At 56.6% G+C, this 12,375-nt stretch overlaps 1 long non-coding RNA gene across 3 annotated transcripts; it reads left to right on the forward strand.

The window, feature by feature from the left end:
* The first annotated feature begins 6,081 nt into the window (after window positions 1-6,081).
* Window positions 6,082-10,005, forward strand: LOC147822828 (uncharacterized). Of its 3 annotated transcripts, none has more exons than XR_015445147.1 (3): window positions 6,082-6,215; window positions 6,516-8,452; window positions 9,261-9,987. It is a non-coding gene; the product is annotated as an uncharacterized LOC147822828 (long non-coding RNA). The 3 variants fall into 3 exon arrangements; XR_015445148.1 differs by having other exon boundaries at window positions 6,096-8,216; window positions 8,297-8,452; window positions 9,261-10,005; XR_015445146.1 differs by having other exon boundaries at window positions 6,096-6,655; window positions 6,747-8,452; window positions 9,261-9,986.
* The last annotated feature ends 2,370 nt before the right edge of the window (window positions 10,006-12,375 follow it).

The following is a 12,375-nucleotide window of genomic DNA, read 5'->3' on the forward strand; positions in this document are numbered from 1 at the left end:
TGCTTGCTGGTTGTGCCTTACCCAGCTGCCCATCCCTAATGGACACCTTGCATGCTGATCTCCAACAGCCTTCTGGGGCAGGAGGCTGAGCCAGGCTACTGGAGCCAACACCTACACTGACCCAAGGTAGCAGATGATAAGGGAGGGTTGGGGAGCTGGTGGCGGGGCCTCCTGGTGAAGCGACAGCTTGGCTGTTAAGTCCTCACCGGTCATGCACCGGCCAGCATGCTTTTCGGGATCTGGGAAAAGAAGAACCAGGACGAGGTGGCCGCATGGCTCTGCTAGGATCACTGATCTCTGAGAAAAACATGCTCTGGAAACTCGCTGATCACCTCACAACTAAAGCCAAGGGGAAAACTGAGGTCTGCCCTGCAGCAGGGCCACAGGGAAGGTTGAGGCGTGGACAAGGATCCCAGAGGAAGACGTCCAGCACCCGATAAGCCGGCCTCAGCCAAGGCGGACCTGCTGTCTGCGGCCAGGACCTGCCTGGGAGCCAGCGAGAGCTGGTACCTAGAGCATGAACCTGGGCTGCTCCAAAGCCTCTGAGCCTACACGTGTGGCCCCTGCCCTGCCTACCTCTCTTCCCTGGAGAAAACACAGGGACCTCTCTCCTGTAAGACCACAGGTGCCCGCCCAGCCCTCCTGACCTCTGCAGCCCCCAGGCTCTGACCTGGGGCTTCAGCACAGCTCTGCTGGGGACACATGGAGCCTGATGAGGGAGGGAAGCGGCTGTGCCCCAAAGAAGCTGAAGCTGGAGCCAGCAGGAGCCTATCAGGAGGGCACCCACAGACTGGGGCTGGGGATCTGTCTGTAGCTCTGGGTAGGGAGAAATCATGGATTCGAGGCACTCTACAGAGACACGGGACCTAACATCACGCAGGGCAGCTGCAGATGGTACAGCTCCCCCAAATGGCTCCTGGGAGCCTTGACCAAGGAATCCAACTGATCAACACTGACATTCCAGGTTTTCCAAAGCAGAATGGGGTAGTGACGCAGAGAATCACCTACTGTGTCCCCAGAAAAGAGGCAGAGGATACACCACTTTCCCAGGCCGTAAGACGCAGCACAGTGATGTCCCTCCCCAGGGTGAGGCAGATGAGCTCACTGCAGGCCTGGGCTCCAGGAAGCAGTGAGTGTGACAGGTCTCCTAGCACCAGGACAGGTGCTGACTCTGCCACCAGAACAGCCAGGTGGGCACAATTATCATAGCAAGTGGCAAGGGAGGAGTGGGCAGCAATAAACACTGACACTTCTGTCCCAGAGCCGTGGTAACTGCACTCCCTTCTGCCATCATGCTGTCTGCAGAGTGTGGATGGCTGGGCACCACAGGACGCACCCCATTTACCTCCCAGAGCAATCATATATTGCTCATGCATCCAGATTAATAAGGAGACACTGCAGACCAGTGACAATGTGAGGGGACCGAGGACCTGTGGTCGGGGCCCTTGCAAGTCAAAAAATTGAGTTGTGTCAGGCACCTCTCACCACCAAGAGGAAGCGCTATGCCTGGAGGGCCTCAGAGCTCTGAGGGCAACACATCTTCCACCCAGCAGTACAGCTCCAGCCCAGCTGTCAGATGTCACAAGCAGCTGTCAACCTTGGCAGCCCTGCCACTTGGGCCATGGCATTAGAAGAGGCTATGGTATTGGACAGATACGCAGTCACAGCAGGCCCCATCTGAGAACCCCAGGCAGGGGACCCCTGGGCTCTGCAACAAAGCTGGGCCACCCCCAGCAGAGGCACCTTTGGAAAAATCACTGTTCTGTGCCATGGAGCCAGCGGAAGACGGAACCCCTGGGCATAGGCTAAAAGTGGTCACGTGTCCAGAACTGCCCATCTGGAGCTAGGCCTACTGTGCCAGCGTGCAGGCAGCTGTGTGGGGAACCTCTACACCCCTCCCTCAGGGCAGAGCCTCGTGGACACCATGGTCATTCACATGTACAGACAGCAGGGCCATTCGGTTAGGATCTATATGGACTCCTGGACCATGGAGAATGGGCTGGCTGGCTGCACAGGGCTTGAAAACTCAGAACAAGGAATTTGGGGACAGGTCTGGGGGAGGCGTGCAGGCGGACAAGGGAGAGAGGCCCAGAGCGGGGAGGTCTTTGTGCCTCATGAGTCAATCTGAATAAGAGAAAGAGAAGAAGACCAGAGAGAGAGTTGCCAGTGAGGGATGGTATTCATCCGGGAGAAGCCAAGTCCCGCAGTGGGAATGTGTCCGCCACAGGAAGCAAGGTGCCTGAGGCAGGGGAATTTTTAAAGGCAAAAACAAGGTGATGTGAAATAATGATCCTTGGCCTGTGATTCGTAACGTGAGAGCCGTCAGCCTAAGGCTGAGCAGACACTTGCTGACAGATGTCCTCGCAGAAGCTCAGTTGATCCTGACAGGGACCCTTCCTTCATTGACCTCCGGTTTGCTCACCCTCTTTGCAAGGGTTGACACAAGTAACTCCATTTTGATTCTGACAACTTTCCTGTTCTTCTCACACATGTGAACACTCACTGTGTCGGTAAGGGGCCCCTCTGCAGCAGCTCCCCAGGGAGCTGAGATAGTAGAGTCACAGGCCTTGGAGCACAAGGCCCTCTGGGACCACTGCCCACTTCCCCGCCCTTTCTCCCACCAGTGCACACGGTGCACACGCTCACACACACGTGCATGCACACACACCTACTGGATGTGTCTCCCACCAGACTCAAGTCCCCAAGCACAGGCACAGTATGAGGCCCAGCATGGTCACAGAGTGTGTGCCATAGATGTTTGCTCAATGACAACGTGAGGCGAGCTCTTCCGGGCTGTGTGTATAAGCACTGTGGGGTGCCTAGAGCTCCACTAATTTTGGTGATAGGCACAGTGTAGGAAGTCTTGAGGTCGGGGAAAATAACTCCTTTTACGTTATTCTTTTCCAAAATGATTCTAGTTATTGTAGTTCCTCTGCCTTTTCATTAAAAAATCTTAGACTATAAAATCTGGTTGAAATTTTAACAAGAATTGTATCAAATCTCTTTATTGATTTGGGGAGAATTTATATCTTGATAGGTTCCCCCAACAGAGGATGACAGCACACCTCCGTTTATTTAGACCCTTGGTTTCTTTCATCAGGATGTTGTAGTTTTCAAGCTCTGTGTGTTTTTAGATTTCTATTGCAGTATTTTTTGAGCACTAAAAATGGAATTCTGTTTGTAGTTAACGGCACATAAATAGGACTGCATTTTCCATTTATAATAATATAATATTTCTATTTTAAACAGATTTATGTAGGAAATGTGAATTCACTTAAATAAGGATGTTAAGGGAGAAGTAGTGGATTCAGGTCACAGGCACGGCAGAGGCTGTCATTTGTGACGCAGCTGAAGAAACTCTGTTCGAGATCGTCATGGTGGTTTAGGTCTCAATGCCTGCTGTGCTCAGAGCTGGGGTTGTTCAGAAAGCGATTAAATCAAGAGGCCTCTGAGTCAGCCCGTGGATGGATCCATTCGGGGGATCATAATTTGATGGCATTATTGGAAGCCGATGGAAACAGGAGGTGGAGTTAGTTGAAAGGAGTGGTCACGAGTTCCTGATCTTGGGGACAATTTCTGGTCCTCGGCCCCTTCCCCTTGAGATCTTTCCTGCCCTCTCCTCTTCCTGGCTGCCATGAGGTGAGCAGCTTCCTCCACCGCCCCCTTCTGTCCTGATGTTCCTGGCTCACCCCAGGCCCAAGCACGGACTGGACCCTCTGTTACCAAAATCAGCCTTTCCTCCTTTAAACTGACTTTCTGGTCTATTTGGTCACAGCAATGACAGGCTGACTGGCAAGGTCACACACGTTCATGCCATCCCCATCAGGTGGGTCTTCGGGTTCATTTATTTATGAGGAAGCCAAGGCTCCGAAAGAAGAAGCAACTTGTTCAAGATCACAAAGGAAATAAGAGCCAGAGCTGGGACACAAACCCAACCTCACCTGCTACAGGGTGTCTGCAGCCTCAACTCTCGCCAAGACCCAGCCCGAAAAGGGCGGGATAGCCACGACAGAGAGCGCATCAGAGAGGGCCAGCAGGAGCATTAGGGAGGAATTGGCTGGAGGAAGGCACCCTTGCTGCAGGCCCTCACTAGCAGCTGGCATCACTGACCCCAGTGTACCGCTGGACACTCAGGGACTCAGGGTGGGCCTGGCAGGTCAGCTGCAGGAGGGACTTGCAAGGAAGGCATCCCGCATGGCTGGCGTGAACCTACAGACTGTGCCCTCCTGCTGCCCACACCCAGCTCCCTTCTCCACTCAGCCACCCTCCTTCTCTTTTATGCAAACAACCTCGTCAGATTTAATACCAATCTTTCCCTCCCAGCAAGATGCCTCATGACATCACCTCCCTCCGGGGAGGCTGGGAACGTGACCTTGCATTTGATGAAAGAGGGGGAGGAATTTCACGAGCCGCCCCTGCTAATGCACAGACGGTCGATGGCAGGTGGGGATTCAGATCTCGCCCGCAGAGTTGAGAGAAGGATGCTGCTGCCCCATCCATTTTTATAAATCACTCTAAAGGCCGACCGACCTCTACCCGGGCACCGAGGGGGGCCAGCAGCGGGGCAGCAGTTCTCCAGGCCTGCCAGCCTTTGTGGTGTCCCTGCTCCTCACGGGGCCACCGGCTTGTCGCTGGCTGTGGTGATGGCACAGCTCAGTGACTTGGGTTGATGCCCCTCCCAGGGAAGAGCCTGACCGCGTCAGTGCACCAGGAAGTGTGCTTTCCCCGGGCACTTGGGAAGTCAGGAAGTGCTTGCACCCACACACACACCTGCATGCACACACATGCACACGCACACTTACACACCAGCTTGAGCACGGGTACAGAGACGAAAAGCCCGGCTGAAGACAGAACACAGGTGTGGAGTGCATGCGTCAGCAGCAGGTCTGGAAATCGAGTCACACACCAAGGCCAAGGGCGACTCGGGGTCTCTCCAGCATGCACCACCCTCCTGGCCAGCTGGTGTCTGCAGGTCTATTCCTTTCCAGTCCAGCAGCCCCTTTATCTCTGGGAGAGAAATCCTTAGAGCCCCAAAGGGGGATGATTCAGACCCTATGGGCAGACATTCTTCCAAACCCATGGGTTCAACCAACCACGAGTTGAAAATACTCAGAAAAAAAATGAATCTAGCAGGGTGTGGTGGTGCAGGGCTGTAATCCCAGCATTCTGGGAGGCTGAGGCAGGAGGAATGAAGCCTGGAGCCCAGTCTGAGCAACTTAGCAAATTAGCAAGTCTTGTCTCAAAAATAAAAACTTTAAAAAGGGCTGGGGATGTAGCTCAGTGCAAAGGGCTGCAAAAATAAACTAATTAATTAACTGCATCTGTACTGAACACATACAGGCTATTTTTTCTTGTCATCATTCCGTAAACAACACAGTGTCACTACTCACATCACATTTTTATTGTGTTAGGCCTTATAAGTAGAGCTGACTTAAAGAATACAGGAATATGTGTGCAGATGACATGCCACTACTGCACCGCTTTGCATAAGGGACTTGCGTGGCAACAGAGGTCAGTATCCAGGGAAACTAATCCTCTACCTTCCTGTGATAAAGTTTAACTTACAAATTAGGTACAGGAAGAGATTAAAGACAATAACTAATGTGATCCCATAATCCCAGCACTTTGGGAGGCTGAGGCAGAAGGATCGAAATTTCAAGCCCAGCCTGGGCAACATAATGACTTAGCGAGATCATGTCTTCAGATGAAAAATGAAGAAGGGCTGGAGGTGCAGTTCAGTGTGAAGGCCCCAGGTTAATTCCTCACTGCTACCAAAAAAAAAAAAAGAGGCAGAGGAAGAAGAGATAGGGAAGAGTTAGAGGAAGAAGAAGAAAGAGAAAGAGGGGAAGGAAAAGGAGGAAGAGAATGAAAATCATTTCTCCTCTTCACTTAAAGCCTTGTAGCTTCTCTTCAGCACATCTGACTGGGTAGCGTGACTATTTCTGGGCTTTCAGGTAAAATAAAGCTCACTCCAGCACTGTCTCAAGGATGCCACGGTAACCTTAAGGGCCTAAAGAGCAGGTGTGTCCCACGTACGGGGACCCACAGGACCGGAGCCCCGCCCCGTGGGAGGAATCAGCACCAGGCCCCACAGTGCTACTCATAACAGGGCCAAAGCCCAGCTTGTGGATTGCTCATCTCTGCCACTTTCCACTTAATATTTCCAGACTGCAGTTGGCTTCGGGTAACTTAAAGTGCAGAAAGCGACATCACAGGTAAGGAGGCATTTCCAGTATATCTCACCGTTTGAGAAACTGGAAGAGGGCGTGTCCTGGGCCATCCAGATTCCAGGGACAGATCGGCGCCTAGCAGGAGGCCCTTCCCTCCCCCACGCGTCATTCCCTTGGGCCTGCCGTCGGCCTCAGGCAAGACGCTACTGACCACAGGTGCAAGGAAGCAGTTCCTGCCACGCCCCAGGTTGTTCGGAAGAACAATGGTTTCAAACGGGTCTTGCGGGTATTTCCGTAACTTAGGGCAGAGGTGGTCCTTGGAGGAACATTCCCGGCCTGTTTTAGGCAAGAAAGCTGGAAACTGGTCGCAGCTGCTTCCGCGCCCTTCATCGCTGGGCCGCCTGTGTGTCCTCATGGCATCGATGAGATGGGGGCCATGGACAGAGAGGGTCTCCAGGCTGCTGGGACCCCGTGTGACTGGCCAGGTGCAGATGAGTCCTGAGAAGGGCGGGGCGGGGCTTCCTGAAGGGGGTGAGGAGCCAACCTGGGTGGTCCCGGCGGGGACATCTCGTCCAGGGGCCTCCCAAGGCTGGAAGACCTGCTCTGCCCCAGCACTGATGGCAACACCAGCCCTGTCCTCCCGAGGAGCCAAACCCCGGACACCCAGCAGGCGTGGAGTCAGGCACCTCCGTGTTACACTGAGAGGGCAGGGGAGGGAGGCGGGGACAGGAGCTGCTCCGCCTTCTGCCCCTCACCCTCCCTGTATCTCCCGCTGCCCCGACCTGCACCCTCCAAACAGCCCACCCAGCTGCAGTAGAGAAACTGAGTCCGAGGCACTGAGGCGCCTGCCCAGGCTTCACCTGGGTCCAAGACCAAACCCTAAGTCCTCGCATTTCATCCTGAAGAGAAGGGTCCGATGGGGGAGTGTGCTCCAGCCCTCTGCAGGTGGGAGAGTGAGGGGTCGGGTTGGGGCCACCCTGGATCTCAAAGACACCCCAATCTTTTGGTTTCCACCCCCAAGACTGGGAGATGTGGAGGTGACGTGTGGCAGCCAGGGAGCGCCGGGCAGGTAGGCGCAGGGTCGCCGTGAGCACCGAGAGGAGGACAGAGCAGAGCCTGGGCTGAGGGGCTGGGACTCGCCTGGGTGCTGGCTTACAGCGCAAAGGCTCTTAGGAAGACACTGCTCTGAGGCCCGGGGAGCTTCCGGAACGTCTCTGGACCTCATCGCCTACAGGTTGAAAGCCAGGACACTGGGCCAGCGCTGGACCTTGGCGGGTATTAAAAGTCCATGAAGTGCCACCGAACCCCCCACCTCTCTGCCGCCTCGTGAGCCTCAGAGGGTGGTGCTCTCACTGTCACCCCGAGCAGATGGAGCTTCTGGGTCCCCCCCGCAGAGCCCGCCCTGTCCTCCTGCAGGGCGGTGCTCTGCCCTCCTTTCGGGCAGGCGCTGGCCTGAAGAGGCTGGCAGGGCCCCAGACGCCCATGCTGGCGGGAACGTGCGTCCTCCCTGGCGGGGGAGCCCAGCGGCCCTGCCCAGACCGCACGAGGAGCTGGCCGCAGCCTGCCAGGCCCGCCGAGCCCTGCCCGCCTGGTTCTCATTTAGAGCAAGCCCAGCTACAGCGAGGACATTCCAGAGGGGACAGTCAGACGCCAGTCCGCCCAGGGCTGGGGAAGCTAGGCTACGGGTCCCGCCAGGGTCAGAGGGCTCCGGACCAGGCTTCCTGCCCTGGCCACATCTCCAAGCGGCTTAACCCTTCCAGGAGCATGGCCGCTCTTCTGTGGCCTGCTGACCACAGCCACCACTGACCCTCGGCCTGAGCCGAGGCCTCCTGGCTCCCAGGCCCCTGTCCCTGCCCAGCCTGGTCTCCCTGCTGCCCTGCCCGTGGGCTTCCAGCTGTGGTCCACGCCTTCCGGGTTGAGGAGGCAGGGGACAGGACAATTGCCACTAATTAGGTGTCAGCTGCGGCTGCCACAGGCTCGGCCCCTCCCGGGAGACGCAGGTGGAAGGCTCTCTCCCTGGAACGAGCCTGCCCTTCTCAGCCTGGAGTGAGTTAATTATACGCTGCGGCCTAATGACACAAGTAGCGTTCCTGAATTCCGCCAAAGTGACAATTTCCCATCCACAGAAAGCCGGCTGCCCGAGCTGCTCCCAGCTGGGCGTCCGGGCACGAAGCTCCCTGTTTGTGATGGCCCCTCCCTCCGCTCCTGCTCCGCACCTGGATTATGGTACTCGGCTTGCTCATCAAAATAAATTCTTTCTCCTGTCACTTCAACCCCCAAAGGTAGAGTTCTGCTTTTTTCCCTTCATCATCTCCCCCCAATTTATAAGTATTTGCTAATGGAACCAAGAGCTTTAGGGGGGAGCATTCCATAATAAGGCAATTGCTCAAAGAAAGTTAAAATAGAGCTACATATCATATGATCCAGCAAGTCCACTCCTGGGTGTGCACCCAAAAGACCTGAAAGCAGGGCTGGACAGATATTTGTACATCCATGTTTATCACCACCTTCATCGCAACAGCCAGGGGTGGCAGCAACCCCAGTGTCCATCTGCAGATAAAATGTCCACTTGTGTGAAGTATTATTTAGCCTTCAAAAAGAAGGAAGTTCCAAAACATGCTACACATGGGTTAGCTTTTAAACAGCGGGTGAAATAACCGAGTCGCAAAGAACAAGCTCCATGTGGAGGAGGTCCTCCCAGAGGTCAGAACCCTAGAGACAGGAAGTACAGGGTGGGGGCGGGATGGGGCGTCAGCGGTTTATGGGTACAGAGTTCCAGGTTAGGAAGGTGGAAGAGTTCTGCAGACAGAGGATGGGGTTGCTTGTACCGCAGTGTGAACACCCTAAGGGCCCTGAGGCCACACTTGAAAATGGTCACCATGACAGACTTTAGGGCATATGTATTTTCTCACAACAGAAAACAAGCACCCAGGGCAGGAGGGTGACGTGGGCCACACCCTCTGCCCGGCCCTGAGCCGCCTACACCCCACCCCTACCCACGCATACCATGCCTGGAAGGCTCAGGAATGGCCGGGTGCTGGGGCCTCACATTTCATCTGATCCCCCCATTAACTGTCCCGCCCACTCCAGCTCCGAGGCAGGTGCAGGACCCAGGAAGGCAGTCACAGCCCTGAGCCGGCTACCACCTGGCCCTAGACCCATCAGACATGGAGGAGTGGCCCACACGGGGGAGGGCCAGGCCTGTCCCTGCTCTCCTGGAGGATGAATGGGCTGCTCTGCCTGGAGCTTCCCCTGCCACTTTCTCTGACCCCAGCAGACCAAGCCTGCACACAGGAAGGCAGCACTGCTGGGCGGGCGAGGCAGTGCTTGCTGTATCTGAGCACCTGGATCCAGCCATTCCTGAGGCCTGATTCCCCCCCCCCAATAAATTCCATTTTCTCCCTAAGAGGTTTTGAGTGGAGTTTCTGTCACACGAAACCAAAAGATCCTGTTGGATACAGCAGTGGATCCTCCCAATCCACACCAGCCTCCCGCCCTGCGGCTCCCTCTCCTTGCTTTATTGGAATACACCAATGATGTCAAACCCTTTTAGAGCTCTCAGTGATACACGTAGGCTGCTGCAGTGTGCATGCTGAAGGTTCATCACCAGGGTACGCTCTGGGCTGTAACCGCCTCCAAACCCCGGGGTCTCCACACCAGGCGTTCCCTGGGGACCCTGTCCTCCCACCACGTGGACAGGTTGCCTCCCCCCACTCCAGACTTCAAAGAAGCTGTGGGGTCCCTGCTCTCCCCTGTGGGCCCAGCACAGTGCCCTCCCCAACACCCCCAACCCACGTCAGGCTGTGCCCCTCCTCCTGCCCCCTGCCACCCGCCACCCTCCTGACTCAGCTACACTTCAGCGTAGGGATCTGGGACCCTTGGGCGCCCCAAAGCCCAGCAGGATGGGCCCGAGCAGTGCATGCTGGTACACTCGGGCCCCACTCACTCTTGGGAAGGGATGGGGCGGAAGGTGGGCAGGGCCAGGTCCAGGCCGGAAGGGTGGATGGGAAATCTTGTGCAGTCCCCAGAACTCCGTGCTCAGCCTCTGGCCTGGAGTCCCCCTCTTCCTGCTCCCCTCCCCGCGCCTCAGTTCCCCTCCCCCTCCCCTTGCTCCCCTCCCCCCCCTCCTGCTCCCCTCCCCCCTCCTCCTGCTCCCCTCCCCCCCCCACTTTCCCCTCCCCCATCCCTGCCAGACTGGTGCTCAATGGCAGCCGCAGAGTGAGGCACAGAATGGCATCACCTCAGCTTGGCACCCGGAAGAGCCACTGAGGACCCCGGGCCCCCAGGCTGGCCTGACTAGGGCTGGCGGAGAGAAAAAGAGTGTGGAGAGTCCACAAACCCATCCCCAACGTCCCGCCACACGGGGAGGAAGGAAATGCTGCGAACAGGAAGTCTGCGAGACATCGGCACCCGGGGTAGAGAGGCTGATGCTACTGGCTCACACCCATTTCACTGCAGACTTCAATTCATCTGCTAAATGTCCAGCGCTGTTGCCTGGAGCCGCCGCTTCTGTGCCTCTCCTTGTTATTAATTAATATGTACTTGGCCGAGTGGAGTTACAAACTCCGCCATCACACCCTTCCCAAAACACCTGCGATGAGAATTCCTGCTGCCCAGAGACCTAAGGAGGACCCTGCCACGGCTGCAGCACACTTTATAAAAGGCCCTGCTCCTGCTGGCTGGTGTTCCTGCCCTGGAAGCCAGCGGAGACAAAGGAACCACAGCCAACGAGGCCTGGGCTGGATCCCAGGCTCGGGCTCTGAGCAGCCCTCCTCCAGCTCAGTCCTCCCTCCCAAGGCCAAGCAGGCAGCAGTGGCAGGGTCCCCACCCCCGCCAGGGGGCACAGTCAGATGTGACCACTGTACAGCCCCACCTCAGCTGCCCTGCCCCGACTGCGACCCTGCCCCAGACACCCCAGACACCGCCACACCTCCTCAGCCAGACTCCTGGGCTGAGTCAGGACCCTGCAAACACTGGCCACCTGCCCTTCCTGCCTCACGTCCCTGTGCTCACCAGAAGGTCCCCAGCTAGGGCTTGGGGCCTGGGGGCTATGCAGGCCCAGCCACCTGCTTCCCAACCTTCCCCATGCCGGTACCCTTCTCTAGGAAGAAGGAAGAGCCAGGGAGAGCGGAAGGATGGTCAGAGCCAAGGCGGCAGCAGGGCCTCCGGCGCTAGGATCAAGGGAGGCTGTGCTGAGAAGGGCAGAGCCCAGGGGCAGGTGGAGAGGCCAGGCGGCTGGCGGCAGCGCTCGGTGGCCTGGGAGGAGGCTGACCTGGAAGAAGCTGGGAGAGGACCATGCAGGAGGCCACGGCGGTGCAGACCCCTGGGAATAAGGCCACACAAGGTCTCCCGTGGCAGCCTGGCCAGGTGACGGCAGGTGGACCACACACAGCCCCCTGCACAAGCCCCTCAGAACGGAGACTCAGCTCCAGGGACAGGATGCCCCTGACACAACTGCACACTTGGAACGAAGCACAGTCACGACGTTGCAGGGAGGCCGAGGTGCCTCCTCAGGACGGGCCTGAGCGCTGCACCAGGGACACAGGGAGAAGTCCATCTGCGCCACAGGGGCAGGATCTCCAGCTGCAGGGCGACCGATGCCAGAATGAGAAGGACCCACCAAAGCCATTGGAAACCGGGGTACTCGCTGTGCACACCCCATCCGGAACTACTCATCTCAAAAGCGTCACCACTCTGCTGCCGACATGATGGCTTCCCTCACTTGTTAGACCTTCGCTTTGCTCCTTCTTCATTCTGCTGAAGCGGGTTACACTCAAAAACGGAATTAGAGAAATAATTGCTGTAATAACCGTAACCTTGAAAATACTTCTGCCAGCATTTAAGAGCAGAAGAAAGGAACGGAGGCCCAGAATAAAGGCGGCTCACTGGAAATCAGAAACTGGAATTAGTTCAGAGCCCCACTGCACCCACTTCCCCATGAGCTCCCTGGAGGGCCATGGCCACCACTGTCCCCGGGCTGGTGCTGTTCAGGGCTCACAGAACCAATCGTTGGGTCACCGAGAAGGGCCACGCTTCAGCGGTCTCCCCCAGCCTGACTTCCTGAGCTTCTGCAACAGACCTGCAGTGCTCACCCTAGGCAAAGGTAAAACTGAAGATGGCCCTGTGTTTTGGCCCCAAAGTATGGGCTTGTTTGTTAGTGTGGCCCAGTCCATGTCACTGGCAGGATTCACACTCCAGTGGTGGT

The sequence above is a fragment of the Heterocephalus glaber genome, unplaced genomic scaffold, assembly GCF_053883595.1.
Source record: "Heterocephalus glaber isolate CG9 unplaced genomic scaffold, H.glaber_assembly_v1.0 deba00001608, whole genome shotgun sequence".
Taxonomy (NCBI): Eukaryota; Metazoa; Chordata; class Mammalia; order Rodentia; family Bathyergidae; genus Heterocephalus; species Heterocephalus glaber.